This window comes from Nelumbo lutea, chromosome 1 (genome assembly GCF_056320005.1).
Source record: "Nelumbo lutea isolate HS-2025 chromosome 1, American lotus-T2T, whole genome shotgun sequence".
Lineage (NCBI taxonomy): Eukaryota > Viridiplantae > Streptophyta > Magnoliopsida > Proteales > Nelumbonaceae > Nelumbo > Nelumbo lutea.
Genome location: NC_142684.1, coordinates 136,050,446 through 136,069,746, shown reverse-complemented (window position 1 = coordinate 136,069,746; position 19,301 = coordinate 136,050,446). Strand labels below are relative to the sequence as shown.

At 40.2% G+C, this 19,301-nt stretch overlaps 1 long non-coding RNA gene across 1 annotated transcript; it reads right to left on the bottom strand.

The window, feature by feature from the left end:
• Positions 1-10,191: 10,191 nt before the first annotated feature.
• Positions 10,192-11,528, bottom strand: LOC148877785 (uncharacterized). The gene is made up of 2 exons (XR_016099075.1): positions 10,983-11,528; positions 10,192-10,565 (listed from the first exon to the last, which is right to left on the bottom strand). It is a non-coding gene; the product is annotated as an uncharacterized LOC148877785 (long non-coding RNA).
• Between the last annotated feature and the right edge of the window lie 7,773 nt (positions 11,529-19,301).

Genomic DNA, 19,301 nt, shown 5'->3' with positions numbered 1-19,301 from the left:
GCACATTTGTACTAAAGATTATGCTTAACTTCTTAGTTCACTTCTTAATTTGACCATTCTTCAAATTTATGGAGGATGTCCAGCAATCTTCTAGATGATTTGCTTCATCTCGGCGGAAGATGAAACAATCATCCGAAAAAAAAAACAGGTGAGAGATTGTAAGTGGTTTTTGGCAATACAAATTGCTTGAAGAGAGCGGCATGCAGTATAAAAATTAACCTTTAAAATGCACAAATTAGAAGGTCAGGGTCATGGAGCACGATTAATAAATAGTTGTCTTGGGAGGATATTATTATATTTGGTATTGATTGGCTTTTGTCATCCTCTACGTCACTGAAAGCGGAAGGTGGAGTAATGAAAGAATCAAGAAGACTCGCCTTGATATTATACTCGTGAAATCTATCTGTCACATGTGAACATGATACCACACTACCACGCATGGCTCCATTACTATTCAAATGGAGGATAGTGATTAAAGCAAAGCTCGTAAATAAATCCAATTGCCCCACTTATTTACAGGGAAACCCTCAAAAGTCTAGAAACAACAATTTCTTGTTGATAATAGATTAAAAAAGGGAAAATTTTACTTTAGTATCCTAATCTTTGAGGTAGTGTAATTTTCAAACGTGTGATCGCAGTAACTGTTAAATTTTCAAAAAGTGTCAAGTTCATCTCTTCTCTTAATCGATCATCACTTAACTGTTAAAAGTGTATGATATAGGGTGATTTGGCCCGATCTAGTAATAGAGGGACATATGGATACGACCTAACTAACAGGATGACAGTTGAATTCGACGCACAAAGTCTGCAATGAATCGAGCTCGGATAACAAAACCACCTCGGGGCACGATTGCATCAGGACCACCTCAGTCCCAAGGCACTTCGGCATTCATGCCAGGTCGGATCCAAAGGGCACTAGCTCGGGTAGTATTGACCGACTACTGCATGGAAACCCCGAAGATCTCGCCACCAGATTCCATGCCTTGCAGGGTCATGCCTCATAACAGTTAGCATCATCTCCCCCGTCCGATTCGGGCGGAAGTGATGAATCTTATCAGTTGGTAGTGTTATCCCCAATTAACACAGAAATAGACCTCATTGTAACAAGGATCCTAGAACCACTCCGTGAAACCCGCGAGGACTCCACTATATAAAGGCTTCACCCCCCGGGGTGCAAGGTACACTTAAGCATCGGAGAGACCTCGTCGGGTAAGCAACCCCGAGTTCTCTAATTCGCTTTTTACAGATCAACTATGTCAGTTGTCTACTGGAAGCCAGATCACTTCTAGTTGGGAGTAGCCGGATTGCACAACATCATTTGGCGTCATCTGTGGTAATGGATACAAGAAGCCTTTTTCCTCAAAAAGCATCCATGGCATCCTCCAGTAACGCCAAATAGAATGCTGAAATGAACGTCTCCTGGAGGCAACTTCAGGTCCCAGTTGTGTGTATCGGATAGTTCATTGTGCCTCTCTCTACATATGGGGTTCCAACACTGAATGTGCCTCGAGTCATAGCATCGGTGAACGCCCCACTTCCTTCTGTAGTGGGTGCGACACTTGTTGAACCAACTGTGGTTCTCCCTGTAGTGCGGGCTATTCAAGTCCAAATGCAATAGGTCCAACAATTCTAGCACTACCAACAACAGGTCCTACATCACTTCTACCAGCAGCAATATCAGCAATAGTTCCCTCCGCTGCAACAGAATCAATAGCCAATTCCACCTCGGCATCCAGCGACACAACGGAACAAGTCTCGCCATCAGGACAATTGCCCTCCTCGCCGGGGAGAGACTTCCTAGATCCAAAATCCTCTCGGGAGCCAGGTCTCGTCCCGTAGTAGGAGGGAAAGGAAAGTCACTCCTCTCGCCTCGCAGCAAGTGAATAGGTTGGGAGACACTCAGCCCGCCAGAGCTGCTTTACCTCGGTCTTCGTAGCTGGAAGGTTCACTCGCAGGGAACCGGTTTGGGGTTCTAGCCACAGACTCTAGACAAGGCCCTCTATCCATAGCAGTCAGCATCAGTAGTATGAGCAACTCCATGCCAAAACAGTGCCCGACAACACTAGAATTAGTAGCACAAATGTTGAGCCAATCAAGAAGCAGCAAAAGCGGTGTTGTAAGGTACGACGAGCTACAACCAAAAGGTAAAGAAGAGGCAAGCTCAAGAACTATGAAGACCGCTCCCCTCCTCTCTGTGCCATCTCCTTTGTCCTTTGAGCTCCTGGCCACCCTGATGCCGAAGGACTTCAAAGTACCTCCGCTGGACAAGTACGAAGGCTCATTCAACCCGAATGATCATGTAGACTCTTTCCAGTCTTAGATGCACTTAGTTGGGGCTGATGAATCTTGCATGTGCGTTGCCTTCTATACAACCTTCAAAGGAATAGCTCGCACGTGGTACAGGAACCTCGCACCCGGGACGATCAAGAGTTGGGTGCAGTTCGTGCAAATGTTCACCTCGCACTTCATCACTAGCAAGAAGTGTCCGAGGTCACAGGAAAGCCTCCTCAGCATAGTCCAGAGGGAAGGAGAGTCGATTCGAAGTTACATCAAGAAGCGACACTTTTGTGTTGGAGATCTGGTCCTTCGGAAAGTTATGGTGCCTGAGCCCGGTGTCGGTAAGCTTGGACCGAACTAGAAAGGTCCCTACCGAGTAAAGCGGGTACTTAGGGAAGGTACGCACGAGCTCGAAACCTTAGAAGGAAGACAGGTACCTCGAGCATGGAACGTCAGCAATTTAAGGCGATATTACCTGTGATCGTCAAACTGGAGAGCGGAGTGCGAGTCACTCCCAGAAGTCCAAGGATTAAAAGTGTCGAACTGATAAAAGACCTCGACATCATATAAGTCTCAGTCGCCTCTTCGGCTTAGGCAAACTAGTCCCAGTCACCTCTTTGGCATGGGTGATCAAATTCTAGTCGCCTCCTCGGCATGGGCATATAAGTCTCAGTCGCCTCCTTGACATGAGCATATAAGTCCCAGTCGCCTCGTTGGCATGGGCATATAAGTCCTAGTCACCTCTTTGGCATAGGCAAATTACTTCTAATGCCTAAAGTGTAGACAACTTGGGTTTGAGCCCTATGATGTCTAATCCACTTTGGCATATATATCAACAGGTTGGGCCTGTTAGGGACAACTAACATTTAAATGAATAGCCCGTGCATGGATAGGTCGGGTATATACCCTGCAATGTCGCTCACCGGGGTAACAAACACTTAGATAAATTTTCACTTTGGTTATCCTTGCTTGTTGTCCAGCTCGGTAGCTCGACAATTCGAGTAACCTATACACTTGTTGCCCAGATCGGGAGTTATTTACACATAGAATATTTTTTTCACAAGGATTGCTCAGAAAAGTTTGTATTTCATTAATAAAAAGAGTGTAGGTACAAAGATGTCAGTGCAACCCGAGCTCGGTGGCCTCGAGGCGTACATCCAAAACATAGAAAGACCAAAAAGCCAGAATCACTCATGAGGACTGTCAACCAAGTTGGTCTCCATATGCTCTTCCGCATCTTCGACTTTGTCATCGCTTTCCTCCTCTAATGAGCTGGGCTCTTCGTTCGCCGCGTTCGCCACCTTGGGGGTAAGGCCCGACATAGTGATGACTTCGAGATCAAGGTTGGGGAACTTCTGCCGCACCAAGTACCTGCATAGCTTGAAACCGGAACGATAGGAGAACGATCCATATTCGACTTGGAGATCGTGGAACTCTAAGGACTCCTTGAAGCATTCGATGGCGTGGCTTCTTTCTTCAGCTCGCCTCTTGGATGGCAGTCTCGAAGATCTTGGTCCGCTCCTGGATCGTCACTTCAAGATTCTCGATCTCTCGATGAAGCTTCTCCTTCTCCTCGGTCAGTGCAGAGATTAGTTCTTGTTGCTTTTCCTTCTCCTCAGTCATGGACAAGATCAGCTTCTGCTGGTTTCGAGCTCCATTCTTGGCCCGAAGTATTTCGCTCTGAGCTAAGTCCAGTTCATGATGAAGTTATCGTGCCTTTTCCTTGGCATCCCGAGCCTGCTTCAAGCAGATCTCAGCTTCCCGAGGTAAGTACATTTGAAATTAACAAAGAAATAACCAACATGCAAATAAAACCGAGGTAAGTACATTTGAAATTAACAAAGAAATAAAAAGTAAAGTAAGATACTTACCACCATGCAATAACCAACAGCTCGGCTTCTGAGCATGGTTGTAGACATGTCAGCCCACTCCGCGACCTTGTCAGGAAAGACAGCATCCCTGCTCTTGCGCATTTTGAGCCAAAGAGTCAATATGCTCTCCTTGGAGGACTTGGGCCTCGGTGCAGAAGTGCTCTCCGACCTGTGAAGTTGGGCGCTTTCCTGCTTGGGTACAGAAGTGCTCCCCGGTTCATGAGGTTGAACATCCTCCTCCTAGTCATCATCCAGGTCCACTATAGGGGTTGAGGACGAACCTCCTCCTCGGAGAGTTCGGCAGAGATCGGCTCCACGGCCAGGACTTCGGATGAGGCAAGGGCTGAAGGACCGGCCTCCCGGTGAAGCTTCTTTGAAGCCTTCCTCTTCTTCCCTCTTTGAGAGCTCTTGAGAAGGTTCTTAGCATCGACCTCCGACATGGTAACTGCAAGAGCAAAAGGTTAGTCGCAAACTAAAAAGAACCTTAAAGTAAAAAAGCAAAGTGGAAACCTACCAGGAGGGCTCAAACCAGCTCGCACAAGCTTCTCCTCGGCCAAGAAATCTTTCATCTCGAGGCCGAGGTCCCTCCACGAGTTGATAACTGCCCTAGTTTCTGCATCCAAGCTCACCCCAGGATCCTTGATAGCTACCCTCCAGTGAGTTGGAAAAGACCACCCTTCAGGATTTTCAGACAATGAAATACCTCCTCTTCCAGGCTAGAACCTTGTTCGGGCAGCCGAACAGGATTTTGAACCCAAGCCGAAGTGAGATGTAATAGCTTTGTCTGACGTCCCCGCACAGACAAGCAGAATTTTGCTTGATCGCACAGATCGATCTGAAGGTATCTAGGGACAGAGGCCGATTATATGTGTGGAACAAGGAGATAGTACTAACTATATTCCAGATAGAGTTTGGATGTAGTTGGTTGATGGTGATGTTGAAAAACTGGACTACCTCTATAATGAAAGGGTGAAGCAGGAAGCGCAGCCCGGTTGTGAGTTGCTCCTCAAAGACCGTGAGCTCATGGTGATCATGAGCCCAAGGATAATGGCTTAAAGGAAGACTAAAAACCAAGCTATCGGGAAGACGATAGCGAGCTACTAGGTACATTAGCCTATTCGAGGTCAGAGTAAAAGGACCGAAGTCATCTGGATCCTAAACCCGGGAAGAAGACAGGACCTCCATTCTAGAGGACAAACCCTCTTCCCAAACCTCGGTCTCCCGAGCCGAGATGGCTCAACTTCGGGAACAGAAGTTCCCTCTAAAGGCTAAAGAGGGGAGTCACCCAGCGGCGAGCTGACCTCCCCAACAGGGGCCGCGGATTGCACCATGGCACCCTCAACCTCACTAAAGCCACCTAAAAGCGTGTCTACGCTAGAGTTAGACATGATTAAAAAGCAAAGGAGAAGCAAACGAGGGAAAACACAAACCAAAATGAAAGACGACCTTGGGAGAGCTCAATCATAGAATTTGTGGTGAGAAAAATGAGTCATGGATCCCCTATTTATAGCTGCTATGTTCGAGAATTAATAGTCGAGATCGAAGCAATCCAACAGCTCCTAGGAAAACCGGTTGCGCGACTCGAGGATAAAATCGTTTTAGCGCATTTTTTGACGTCTGCAAAGTTTATAGATCGTGTGACGTCCACGCGTAGGTCAGACGTGACCTGGGTTTTCTTGGTTGAGTCGGGTGGCCGAACAAGTCCGACTTGTGATTCATCTGGCTAGCTGCCCGGACCTCGAACCAAATCCACTTGGCTCGTCATGAACTCCCCGCATCGGGTCATGATCCTTGGCTTAGGGAGTGGGGGGCAATTGATGTAGGGTGATTTGGCCTGATTTGGTAATAGGGGACACGTGGACACGACCTAACTACCAGGATGACAACTCAGTCTAACTTACCAAGTCTGCAACGAGTCAAGCTCGGATAACAAAACCACCTTGGGGCACAATCGCATCAGGACCACCTCGATCCCAAGGCACTTCGGCATTCATGCCAGGTCGGATCCAAAGGGCACTAGCTCGGGTAGTATTGACTGACCACTGCATGGAAACCCCGAAGATCTCGCCACCAGATTCCACGCCTTACGGGGTCACGCCTCGTAACAACTAGCATCATCTCCCCTGTCCGATTCGGGCGGAAGTGATGAATCTTATCAATTGGCTGCATTATCCCCAATTAACGCGGAAACAAACCTCATTGTAACAAGGATCCCGGAACCGCCTCCGTGAAACCCACGAGGACTCCACTATATAAAGGCTTCACCCCCTGGGGGTGCAAGGTACGTGTAATCTCTATTCACTAGCTCTCTTGCATTCTAAGCTCTTATCAGCTTGCAACTAAGTACTAACTTAAGCATCGGAGCGGCCTCGCCGGGTAAGCAACCCCGGGTTCTCTGATTTGTTTTTTGTAGATCAACTGTGTTTGTTGTCTATTGGAAGCCAGATCACCTCCAGCTGGAAGCAACCGGATTGCGCAACGTCAGTGTCAAAATTACCTTTCAAAAGAAGGCACTATTCATTGTCTTCTACCTTGAAGCTGAACCAGTTGAAGTGTTTGAGATTCTAGAATAATGAAGTCACTACTCCTTTAGATCTGAAACACATTCTTGTCGAATTATTTCTTTGCTTTCAGTAATTGTTCTCCTCTATCATATTTCATGTTTTTTTCTCTCTTTTTTTTTGAAAATAACCAATTCAGTCTCAAGGCAGAAGACAATGAACAGTGTCTTGAAAAGTAGTTTTGACATTTTCAATAGTTAATTGGTGATCGATTAATGGCAGGGACAACTCGACTTGTTTCAAAAATTTAGATACTACAATGACCCATTTAAAAGTTTGGGTACTAACTTGACACTACCCCCAAAGCTCAGGGTAGTAAAGTGAAATTTCCCCATTAAAAAAATTAAGGGTTTTTCCGTGGAGGTAAGATATCTAGGGATGGACAGGATCCTGCCCCTGAGATCCATTTGCTGATCTCATGAGCTACAGCGGTCGGTTCAGATGAACTGAATTTCTAATTTCCTGGGTTTTGAGTGCTGTTTATATTCTTTCATTAAAACTTAAAAACTGTTATACCTTTCAAACTTTTTCTTCGGGAATGGAGATAGCTACAGCCTTCATGTACAAAATTGGCACTGGCCACTATGATAACTTATATACCGACATCTTTTCTATTAATTATTAGAAAGTTACAAAATTTTGAGAACATCTCTAACATTATTATAACAAGATTAAAAAGAAAATTTCTAGTAAGCATTCAATCAAACGAGTGAAGTGCTTATTTAATATATTTGCATGGTGTTAAGATTATACAATCTAAGATGCCAAGTTTCTTCTTTGAGTTAAATAAGTACTGTATCATGTCTGTACATCATTTTGGTAGGTGGTAGACAAGGCAGCAGCCCTAATGGACCACGCATATATCCACTCACCTAACTCCCCTTGGCATGTATCAAGCTACCAGCCAACCTTTTCCATTTAGCAAAAGTTCTTGTTGAGTTGGAAAATACTCGGAATAAAAAATTGAGTGTATTATCACCAGAGATTTAAGGTACATGCATGATGGAATGTGAATATATGGTGATGACATGGGCAAACAAGATAGACATGACTAACCCTGAAGACTCCAGGAATTTTCTATGAGATGGAAAGGTTTGGGTATATTATAGATTTTTTTAAAGAAAAAATAAATAAAGTTTTTAATAGATTTTTAACATGTTAGTTCCAGTTTTTTTTAATGAGGTGGGAGTAGAAGAGGTAGGCTGTGTAGGGAAATGGGGTGGGAAGGTTTGGGTCTATTATAGATTTTTTTAATTTTGAGAGTTGCATGAGCATTAGAAAATGATCCTTTTCTTTAAACATTTTAGTTCCAGTTTGTGGGGGGCGAGGGTGAGCCGCCAAGCACCCACTTTATTACATTTTTTACCTTACCTCTCCTTGGCCAATATTTATGCCTCCGCCATTTGTCATTATATAGTTCAGATTCTGAAAGCATAGCACCTTTGCTATAATCTTCAATTTCTGCAGAACATTCAACTGAAGATTGGGAGTAATTGTGGCACATGATGAATTATGAACATATGATGATGACATGGTTCACTCTGAGAGATCCTCACCAAATGGGTGTGAATAGGATGCACTTCATTCAATTGCAGAATACATGTCTAGTCATTATATAGCTCAGATTTTGAAAGCACAATTCTCAGGGATCCTCACCAAACTAAAAGACTGAAATTTTTATGTTGAATTTAGAGAGAATTGAATCTCTAAAAGCTTCAGCAGCACCGAGTTTTATATGAAAAAGAATGCCAAATGATCTCAACTGATAAAAATTATAAAGAATTTTTCTTGGATCTTATTTATGATAAAAAGCCATCAGTCTATTGGGCCTTTGTTGTTAAATTTGCTTTTGCTTTTGGCTCCATTTGGTTCTGCCTCTTGTGCCAAAAGTTACTGCCTCCAGTAGCTGCCTCTTGTACCAAAGGTCGAGATTTGGATCATATGTAATATGGATGTGGGAGACAAAGCATTTTCGAAAAAAAAAGACTACTAATTTTAGAAAAATGGCATTCCTTCTAATTATCATAATTTATGTTGCAAACAGAGGGTGATCCTCTTGATTCATATCTTGCAACCTCCTTGCATTTCTCAACTATTCAGGTTCGTTTTCTCAATGAATATCAATTTCCAAGGAAATTATTAATTTTCCTTTGCTATACATACAACTGAACACAGCATTCGCCCTTCTTAGGTGAAGCTCACCTTCCAAATCCTTGACTTTGCAAATTGACAATTGTTTCAATGAACCAGGAACTGAAACAGGTGTTGATCTACTAAGAATAGGGAACCACAGCATTAATGTGTCAAATTTTCTGTTCACAATATTTCTCTGAACTTATGCTACCTGAATTTGGATTTTGGGATTCAAGGATTGGTTACATGAATTTGTTTTACCCGTTTTACCGCTTCCATGTTATACATTTCAGTCAATGAACTATGAATCTTCATATCTTTTTTCCATTAATTCTGCTTATATTTTTAAAATTTTTATGGGTCTTCTCTTATCCTTCTGTAGCCTTCCAATGAATTACAGCATTTGTCACTGGTTCACCATTGGTCTTCAATGCTCATTGCCATATCAAATCAGTTGATTATTCTTAATTCTATCACCCGTTAGAATCACCCCTGAATTTTTAAGGATATCATTTGTGTTCTCCTCTTACCCAGTTTGGTTATGCTATTTATCAAATCTCAACATCCTCATCCAAGCTCTGCTCATTTTATCAACAAGTCATTTCTCCATCCATGAAAGGTATTAAATTGCCCTGTTAAACCTTTCATTCAGTTTAATTACCAAGTCTAAAATCTCATTACATCTCTCTCTCTCTCTCTCTCTCTCTCTCTCTCTCTCTCTCTCTCTCTCATTCAGTTCCAGAAGGAGCTCTGGACCCCAAGAGATAATTTTAAGTTTGGTGCTCATCATTTTGATTCCACTCAACATTCTGACCATTGTATTCCAGAACATTTTATAAATTATAAGAAAAAAGTATAATATATTAAGAAGCAGCAGTTAATATGAAATGATAGTTATATGCACTGTTACCAGTATAGATCATCAACATAGGTTTAGAGATTGAAAGATATCTTATGAGAATTCTGGTTCCAGTTCCTACCCGAGGAGGTAGAAATTCAATCTCTTCTGATCCCATGTCGGGTTGGATGAATGCCTAATCCTGGCCCCATCCAAACCCAATGAGCTTAATAATTTCTACTGGAAAAAAGAGGTAGACAAGTCGCCTTTATGCAAAAGCTGGGTCGGGTCTGGGTCTAATTAAAAAAAGAAAAGAAAAAATCAAGGTAGGAATTGGCAACAACTAAGACCCGAGCTCATTAATTCCATAGGTTAGTAGTAGCAGAGCAACAAAATAGGGTGGTGTTGATGGGTCAGATCAAGATTTGTCACTATCTGCAACTGAAGTCAGTAATAAAATCAAAGCCAACCGACCACCAAACAACTAGATTTTTAGATTTTAAGAAAGAGATTTAGAGAAGTTACGATGCTAATCATGCCACTAATTAGAAATTACAACAACATAACATGTAATGTTGCAATTTAGCAATGAACCTGATGCCATTAATTCCCCCGCTCATAATCACCTCTGTCTCCTAACAAATATCCTACCAAAACTGTTAAATTTGAAAATAAAATCGAGCAAACAGAAAGGAAGAAACCACACCATATTTCTTTAAAACACTGAAATTATGGGATGTTCTTTCATGTGAGGGATGTTGCTCATCTATGAGCCGTGACGAGCGTCTCAATGAATCTCAATCCGTCGAACCTCGGCGCAAATTTATCCGACGAGGGCTGCATCCTTGCAGAAAAATTATCTCGGCCCTTGCTTGACACAGAGTCCTGGATTAAACAAAAAAGTATTAGAATAAGATGCCGTGTTAGTTTAAGATGGATTAATTGCGTTGTATTCTTCAAGAACAAAATCATCCCCCCCCCCCCCCCCCCCCGCCCCTCCAAAAAAAAAAAAAAAAGGAACAGAAAACAAAACCTTGGGAGAAAGAGAGAATAAAGGGAATGGACCCAAGAAATACTGACGAAATATAAAGATCGCATGAAAATCTGAGCCTAAAATCTTACAAACAGTTTAGCTCAAAGAAAAAGACTCGAAAAACCATGAAAGGAATTCGACAACTTCATGAAATAATAAAAAACACATGAGACAACAAAAGGAATGTGCAAAGAAATGCAAATGCTTAAGAAGAGCAGGATGATACGGTGAGCAGAAAGAACGAAAACACGGCTTTCATGAATATTTACCTCGCAATGCGTTTGGATCTTCGAATTGGCGAAGAAATCCGAAGAGGAAGAGGAAGAAGTATTAGAAGCAGAGATGGCGGTGGCAGAAGCTGCAGCCATGGAAGCCATCAAGACTCCTGATTTCTTCATTGCCGCCGAATAATCTGAGAGATTCGAGCACGCAGAAGAAACAACACCTTTCTCTCTGCCTCGTGGCTTTGTTGGAGAGAAAGAAAGGTCCTCCTCCCTCTGCAGCTTAACGAGAGGTTGCGTTGAGTTCGGACTTCGGGGAGGGAGCCAGAATGAATAAATATAGTAGAATCTGCTGAAAGGGTTGATACGTGTAATTACATTCTTACCCCTTCAGCCTTCCCTTTTTTCGACTTTATTTTTCATTCATCAATGTTTTTAACTCACGAAAATACCCTTTGGGGTCATGAGAAGTCGTAGTCAAAGGACACCGTTCTAAGTGGGTGAACCGGGTAGGGTTAATTTCTATAGTCTTAATAAGTCATTCGGTTTCAGCCATTTCAGCCGTTCATCAAAAGATTCAGCTATCGGCTCTCCTGGGATTTCATGTTATTGGTGGTTTTAATGGTTTATTTGGTCAATAGGGTCATTGGTGTGTAATGGAAAAATCTTGAGCTGACAAGTGTGAGAATATGAATTCGAGTCTTAGAACAGCCACTTTGTGAGGCCAAAAGATTAGGTCTACAACTCCTCTCAAGACACTGGATAGCCAGGATTATCGTTGAGGATGGTTTGCTTGGATTGAGCTCTTGATTCTTGGTGGTTGAATGGTCAAGATCCGGTGCAGTTGTTTTGTGATGAGCTTGTTGTTTAGTTTATGACAAGTGTCTCATTGATCTTGCCTTGTGGTTGAATATTCTCGCGGTTTCATGGTTTATAATAAAGATGGTTTTTGGAAGCGTTTATTGGGATCGATTTTTAAGAAAAAATGTCAATGCTTCTAAGACCCATTTAAAAAAAAAAAAAAGAAAAAAACTTTAAATTTTTTTTGGGAATGTTTTTGCCACGTAAGCAGTGATATGCTGTTTGGTAAGATGATTTTCATCACCCTTTTTTATGTATGCTGACAGGTAAACATCGCATAGGATACACGTAATTGTCAATCAGTCAACTGTTGGGGGAAATAGTTCACCGATGCATAAAACGTCAAATTTGATATTTCATGCATTGATAGGGTCCCGATTTGCGAGACATGCTTGATTTTTCAATAAACATCTAAACCAAACAATGAAATATATGAGCATTTATTGAAACACCTATATGGAGTTATTGTGTTTGATTAGTGTCTATCAAGATCCTAAATTAATAAGAGATTGGTTAAAACAAGTAAATGCACCGATGAAAATGCAAATTTGATTCATATAATCAATCCTAAATGGTTGAGGGAGTGCTATACTCCTTGGCTCATTTGCCTAGAAGGTATAAAAACATACTTTAGTGTGATTCTTTGATAACTAGATTTAATGTGCAACCAATATTAATGATTACATGTTAATAAGACTTACATTTTTATAAAATTAAAAGAAAAGAAAAAAAAATACTTACAAGGAACAGATCCTTGTTCTAATCCTCAAATAAACTTTCTTTCGGTACAAACCTAATATAAAAAAGGAAACTACTGATCTAAGAAGGCATGGGTGGACATAAACCTTACAATTGGTTGCATGTAAAATGAAAGAACATGAAATTTGTCTTTTGGGGAAATAAATTTTTTATTAAATATCATTCTAAGAAAAATCATTCATTTTCCATTTTCCTTTGGTAAGAAGGGTTTAGGGATTCAATGGTATGGGTTAAATGTCAGATCAGTCCTCACGAGAGGGTGCCCTACAACGTCCCACAGAGCATCCCCGCCTTGTATTGGCACGACCTTGAGGTCGAATAGTATCCGCTTTAATTGGGTGTTGGGTTAGGCTTGCCACTTGTAAAAAGGGAAGTAATATCAAATCATTTGAATAAAGATTGAATTGCCACATCAGCTATCTCATAGATAACTTGAGTTTTGAGTGATTTCAAAAGGGTTGTTTGGAATCATTGACCTTTCTAAGTATAAATGCCTCAACATCATTGCCGTGTAACTACATAAGTGTTTTGAGCAATTTTAATTGAAAAAGTTCAAATATGCCCAATGCAGATTGTTGATTTTCGCTGCAGAGCTATAAACATTCAAAATGTCAACAAATCACACTCTAGTACCAATGCACCCCGCCCATGAATTAGCAACAATTCCGACCTTACACCTACTCTAACAGTACTTTAGGCCTACAAATTATGACCTTGGGTTGAACCATCATTCTCCTCTTGTAATTGGTCAAAGAATTTGAGTGAAAATAATGATAAAACAATTTGCATGGAAATCCATGTTAGGGGTGTGTTAAGAAGTATCAATTATTTATTCCTCAGAAGCACAATCTCAACATCAGTCTGGAAGAAAAATCTCGAACACCCTGGCTGATGCAGCGCTAACATAGATGAAAGACACATTTTTCACCAAACCAGATTCAGATACAAATAATGGTGATTGTGTTTTAACATGGTATTTGGAAGCGTGGTCATTTTTTAGGACCGATTTTCAAGAAAAAATGTTCATACTTTCAAGACCCGTTTTACAAAAAAAAAAAACAACACTTCTGCCACGTAGGCAATAAGCAATACTATACTGTTTGATAAGGTGATTTTCATCACCGTTTTTCATATATGTACTGACAAGTAAACATCACATAAGATATACATCAGTCAACCGTTGAGGGAAACAGTTCACCGATGCATGAATGAGATCCCAATTTTCGAAACATATCCAATTTTTTAATAATTTACTAAAGCAAACAATGAGACGTGACACCGTTTTTTTAAAAACGGCCACGGTTATAAACATCCCCTAAGTCTAAACCATGTTTCAGTTTAAAACATTGCATGTTAAAAGTTGATACACCAGAGCCAGTGGTACCAAACAGTAAAACATAAACAGCACTTCCGTTGAAATACGGGGGGATAGTTTCGTGAATGGGAGAATTTCACGAAGAAAATTATAGGGGTAAAAAATGGGGATATTGTGGTTCAAGTCATAGCGGAAGTCTTGCCGCGGCATCTCGAGACCTTGATTTTTTCTCAGAGTTCACTTCGGCGCTCCATAAGGCGCTTTCCACAGAATATCTAACCGTATATTGGGAATATCTTCCAGTGACAAATACGATAGATATAACTGATGCACGTTGGGATGTGCATATGTGGCGCTGGTGTGATCTGTTTCTGAATGTTAGGAAAGGTTAATTTTCTCGACATAGTGAATGATGTATCAACGCGTGTATAGTACTCGTCATTGGACAACTGTGAGCTGCTGGAGGAAGAAGTGCAAGAATTTGGAGGGATCAGGGAAGGTTCTGCTGGTTCTACACCTCTAGTACCATAATTATCCTACATTTCTCATCGAATTACGGCTGTATCCTATTCCACGCTACAATTTTGATCTTGTCAGGTTTGTAGGAACCCAACCCGTATAAATTGGATATAACAGAAAAACCAGTTTAACTCCGGACAACTCAGATTGATGAGATCAAATTAAAAAAAAAAAAATCTTGTTCAATATATTATTTATTATCGATGATTTAACCCCGGTCTAACACCGGTCCGGTTTTATTTAGTAAGTAAAGTTGAGGGAACACCTAATTTGGATCAGATTAGAAATTCAATTTTTGGTCGAATCCATAGCCAGCAAAAATGCAATTCCATAAAAAGAACGGCTATGATCTTTCATCATGCATAACGTAGTCATTGCGTGCGTCATTTTGTTCTGACCGGTCGATGCTTTGTTTCGTATGATCATTGTGACCCGAAAAGGTTTGTGCAGGGGCGGTGATGGTTCGGGTGAACCGAAGGTTTGAATGATGTTGAAGAAGATCAATAACTCCGCATCAGACACGAACCCTCAGGAAATATATATATATGCTGCCGGGAATATATGATATGGGCAAAAACTTTTAACCAATTAATCGATATCATAAAAGTTATAACAAATCGGAATGTTATTTATCAAATTCACGGGGGGTTTAATCGGCCAAAGCCCTTCCCGTATCGAATTCACTTTTGCTAAGCACATGGCTAAAACTAAAAATCAAAGCCTTTGATTTAATTCAATTCAAGGTGGGGCCACATCTATAAATCAAAGGTTTATAGATGTTAGCTTCAATCAAAGCCTTTGATTTTGATTTTTACTGTTTCAGCGCAGCACTAGCAATGGCAAATGTGGTTTGTCGTCCGGTATCACCTGTTTTCTGCAGCATAGATTTTTGCTCAAAGGATTTCTCAACCCACCCTTCTTCAAATACTTTATTCTTTTGGATTTTGTCTTCTAGCGAATCGGGGAGGGTAAAATGACAGACTAACGAGAAACACGTTTTAGAAGGGCGCGGGGTACCATGCGTCGTTGTCGTAGAACCACTTCGTGGAAAATGATTCGATGAAATCGTCGTCATCAGATACAGCCCAATCACAACCGTCTGACTGGAATAAAATGTCTCAAAATTTTGGGCCCAATAATGATAATGCGCGAAGGTTGGAGTTGGTGGGTCCCACTGACAAGTCTGCTTTTATAATGAATCCTGTGGCATCAGTTTCTAGAAGAACGGGATGGTTCACAGTTCATACTTGATAGATGTTTTATTTTCTGATTTTTTTGGTTGGGATTGACAAGGAGTTTTACAAGGACAGACTGTCCCACATGCCATAGCTGTGTGGTACACTGGTACTGTGGTGGGAGTCCCGGCTTTTACTTAGGTTGTGTTTGGATAAAGTTTAAATTTAGACGATTTTACAAGGGTTTCACTGTTTTAGGCTCAATTTGCAAAGAGTACAAAACAGTATAAATATATATAAAATATAAGATTTTGTACTTTATATATTTGCATTTGTACTTCTTTCAAATTTAGTTTTAAGATTTTAACATTTATATTAGGGTGTTTAAAAAAATTCTACCAAATATTTAATACACTTTTGACTGAATTTTACTTTTCAACCCCCAAAGCTTAAGGGAAGGATGCATTAAGAGTCTTTATGTTTTCATAGGCAAATATCAATTGAGCTAAAAAAATAATTATAAAGTAATTGTAAGGCCAGCTACGTTATATGGATTATAAAATACTAGACATTTAAGAAGTGTGATATATATATATATATATATATATATATATATATATATATTTGGGTTCTGGATGAATGATAAAATAGAAAAATGATAAGGTTTGAAATAAAATCATATAAAAAATCAGAAATAACTCTAATATGTAATAAAATGAAAAAAAATAAAAATAAATTGATGGCGTGCATGAATAATGGATGACGTGAGGTTGTTTAGTCCAAGGCGAAACATGCAGCACCAGCAGGTCATGCTGTGACATGCCGTACACGCATGCTGGTTCATGAATCATGATTCATCTCTCTTATAAAACTCATCATTTTGTACTAATGTGGTTGCATATTGTTTGTCTTTTAGTTATTTCCACCCATCCATATAGAATTGATCTTTCTCTCATTCATTGTCTTTCTTCGGTCCGTATTAATTGATACTTATTGTTTTGGGACCTTTTTAATACGCCCCTAATGGGTGTGTTGGAGGTCCGATCGGTTAGGGGGTAAAGGGAGTCTTAAACCAGCCCCTCTGAATCAGTTGCAAAAAATAAAAATAAAAATATGTATCAATTTGTCTGATAAGCCTTTATTGATGTATTGGGTGTATTAATATTTTAAACCTTGTTATTGACCATTGACTCTTTGCTTACTTTTACATCTTATTATTAATGTATATATACATTGGTATGCCATTTGTCAATGCATAAATGTAATGTTGCCAAATACAGGCAAAAGTGAAACAGAGCAAATTTACCCTAAACCAGGATTTACACTTTATTTGCATTGTTTTCAAACGCAAACTTAAAAAAAATAGTGATGCAATGGTGTCTTGGTTCCATTGCTGCCACCTAAGTGTTTTCATTGCCATATCAAATAACCATTGTTTGCAATTATATGGAAAATGAGAAAATACCCCTTTTGATGTTTTTTTTTCCCATCATGCCTCTCCAATTTCCTAGGAGGGATTGTTTTTTCTTGGGAAAAACATCAACCAAACAAAGAATGTGACTTCAAAACTCAAAAAATCAATGGAGTTCAGATCTGTTCCTCACAGAGTGTCTCACACTGACCTTACAACACGTATCAGTGGCGCATCTGGAACATCTCCTTAATTGTAAATTTTTATTCATAGGAGATATTCTCAATGCATGGCTGAAATTTGATGTGAGGTCAGTGTTAGGTGTGCTCTCTGAAGAGCAGATCTGAACTCACACTAATGTGGCTCTGATGTGCTACCATTTTCAAAAAAAAAAAAAAACAGTATGGTCCCAAACATCCCCTACTTTAATTAGCAGATTTGCAATCCCATCTAGCTGATTGGGCAATCCATTTAAATACGTGTAATATTAAAAAAAAGCTGCTTAAAACAATTAAAGAATAAATGGTCATGTGTTCATGAATCTTGAGTAGAATGTGAAGGAAACTTGGGGAAAAAAACTATTGTGGGTTCAAAGTAAAATAGTAGTTGAACAATCCCAAAGCTCGAATTCTTCGAATAAACCAAGGAAAAAAAATCTAATCCTCTCAATCCAAAGGAAAGGAGTTTGGTCGAAAAAACAATATGGAGTCAGTTGTAAAAGAATGTTGAAAAGATGTAAGCCTTTTTGTTGACATGACCAATTTATATATAGCATAGCAACTTCCCTCATTTCTCTTCTTTGCTTTTCATGACTTTGCATAAGAAAGTCAAAAATGCAAATAAAAAGAAAAAAAGAAAAAGAAAAAGGGAAAGAAAAGTTGTTGGACCTTAGTTGAATGATGACAAGTTCAATTGCGCTTCAGATGCATTTTGATGAATGATGAAGTCGTTGTATCAAAAGGTTCTTTATTTTGTTTCCTTTTTCTTCATTTTCCCTAAAAAAAAAGTGTCATCTCGATAAAAAGTTCCCTAAAGAGGTCACATTTGTTGGTAGTAAGACCCATTCTTTTTCTTTTTGACCGAGTTATTGGATGCTACTTTCTTTCTCATAGATATTGATCTTGAATTTATCTTGCTCCCCACATAAAACATAGTGTTCACTGGCATATATGTTCCTTTGTGGAATATTTGGTTATGACATCCTCCATTATTAGCAATTTAGCACTAAAAAAAATCCTATTTGAATTCAAACCTTCATTCCAATGGGCCTTCAATTCCCCTACACTTCATAAACTTTGGATTGTTTAGGGATTCATGCTCCACAATTAGTAGCTGAACTCTTTTTTTCCTGGTATTAGTGGAGACACAATCTCCTGAGGTTATGTTTGGTTTGAAGGAAAAGGTAGAAAAAGGAAAGGAAAAATATCAAAACCTATATAAAATTTGTAAAGGTTTTCTTATCTATCTTTTTCTTTCCTTATCTTTTCCTTCAAACCAAACATAGCCTGAATATACTAGACGGTAAAAGACCTTGTTAGTTGGTTAGTGATAAAGTGAACATAGGGCCCACTAGCATACAATGTGGAGAGCCTGCCTTTGTGTGGTTTAAACTAGGGGTGCAATTTGGGTGGGCCCAATCAGAGCCGTACCCGACCCATCCCAAGTTGTTACATGGGTTGTGCCCCTGCCAAAAAAAAAACCTCAAGCCTGACTTTAACTTGGGTTGAAGTGTTGGGTAGACCCAGCCCGATAATAAAATGGTTATATACGTTATATACATAAATCCTTTTCAACCTGACCAACCTTGACTGACCCAGCCCAACCAAGTCTGAGCTCGAGCCCAACTTGAGCAGTGTTGGGTTAAGCTTGGGTTGGGCATGGGTTGAAGGGATTAACCTTGGGTTGGGCCAATACCGAACCTGAGGTTTGCACCTTTAAGGTTGGGCTTGGGTTAACCATCAACCCAACCCAATCCAACTCGCCCAAAGTTGCACTCCTAATTTAAACCTGCACTTCCTCAATACGAGGGACGCCTTATGATCAACTGAACATTGAGTGGACTAGCAGGAGCTGGACTAGGATCCTAATTTTGCACCCTAAATCCTAAATTGAAATGAGGCTTGTTGGTGGTTTATAAAAATATACATCTATTTTTTAAAGATGTTGCTTGTTAGAAAATTAAACATGCAAATGCAATCACCCAATCATCCAATGATATTTGACCCAAGGTTCAAAATACCGATATGCCTGATATGCTGGTAGGGGCATATCAGGCGAATCAATACTTTTATTTTTTTTAAAACCGGTTCAGGCGGTCAGTTTAGGGC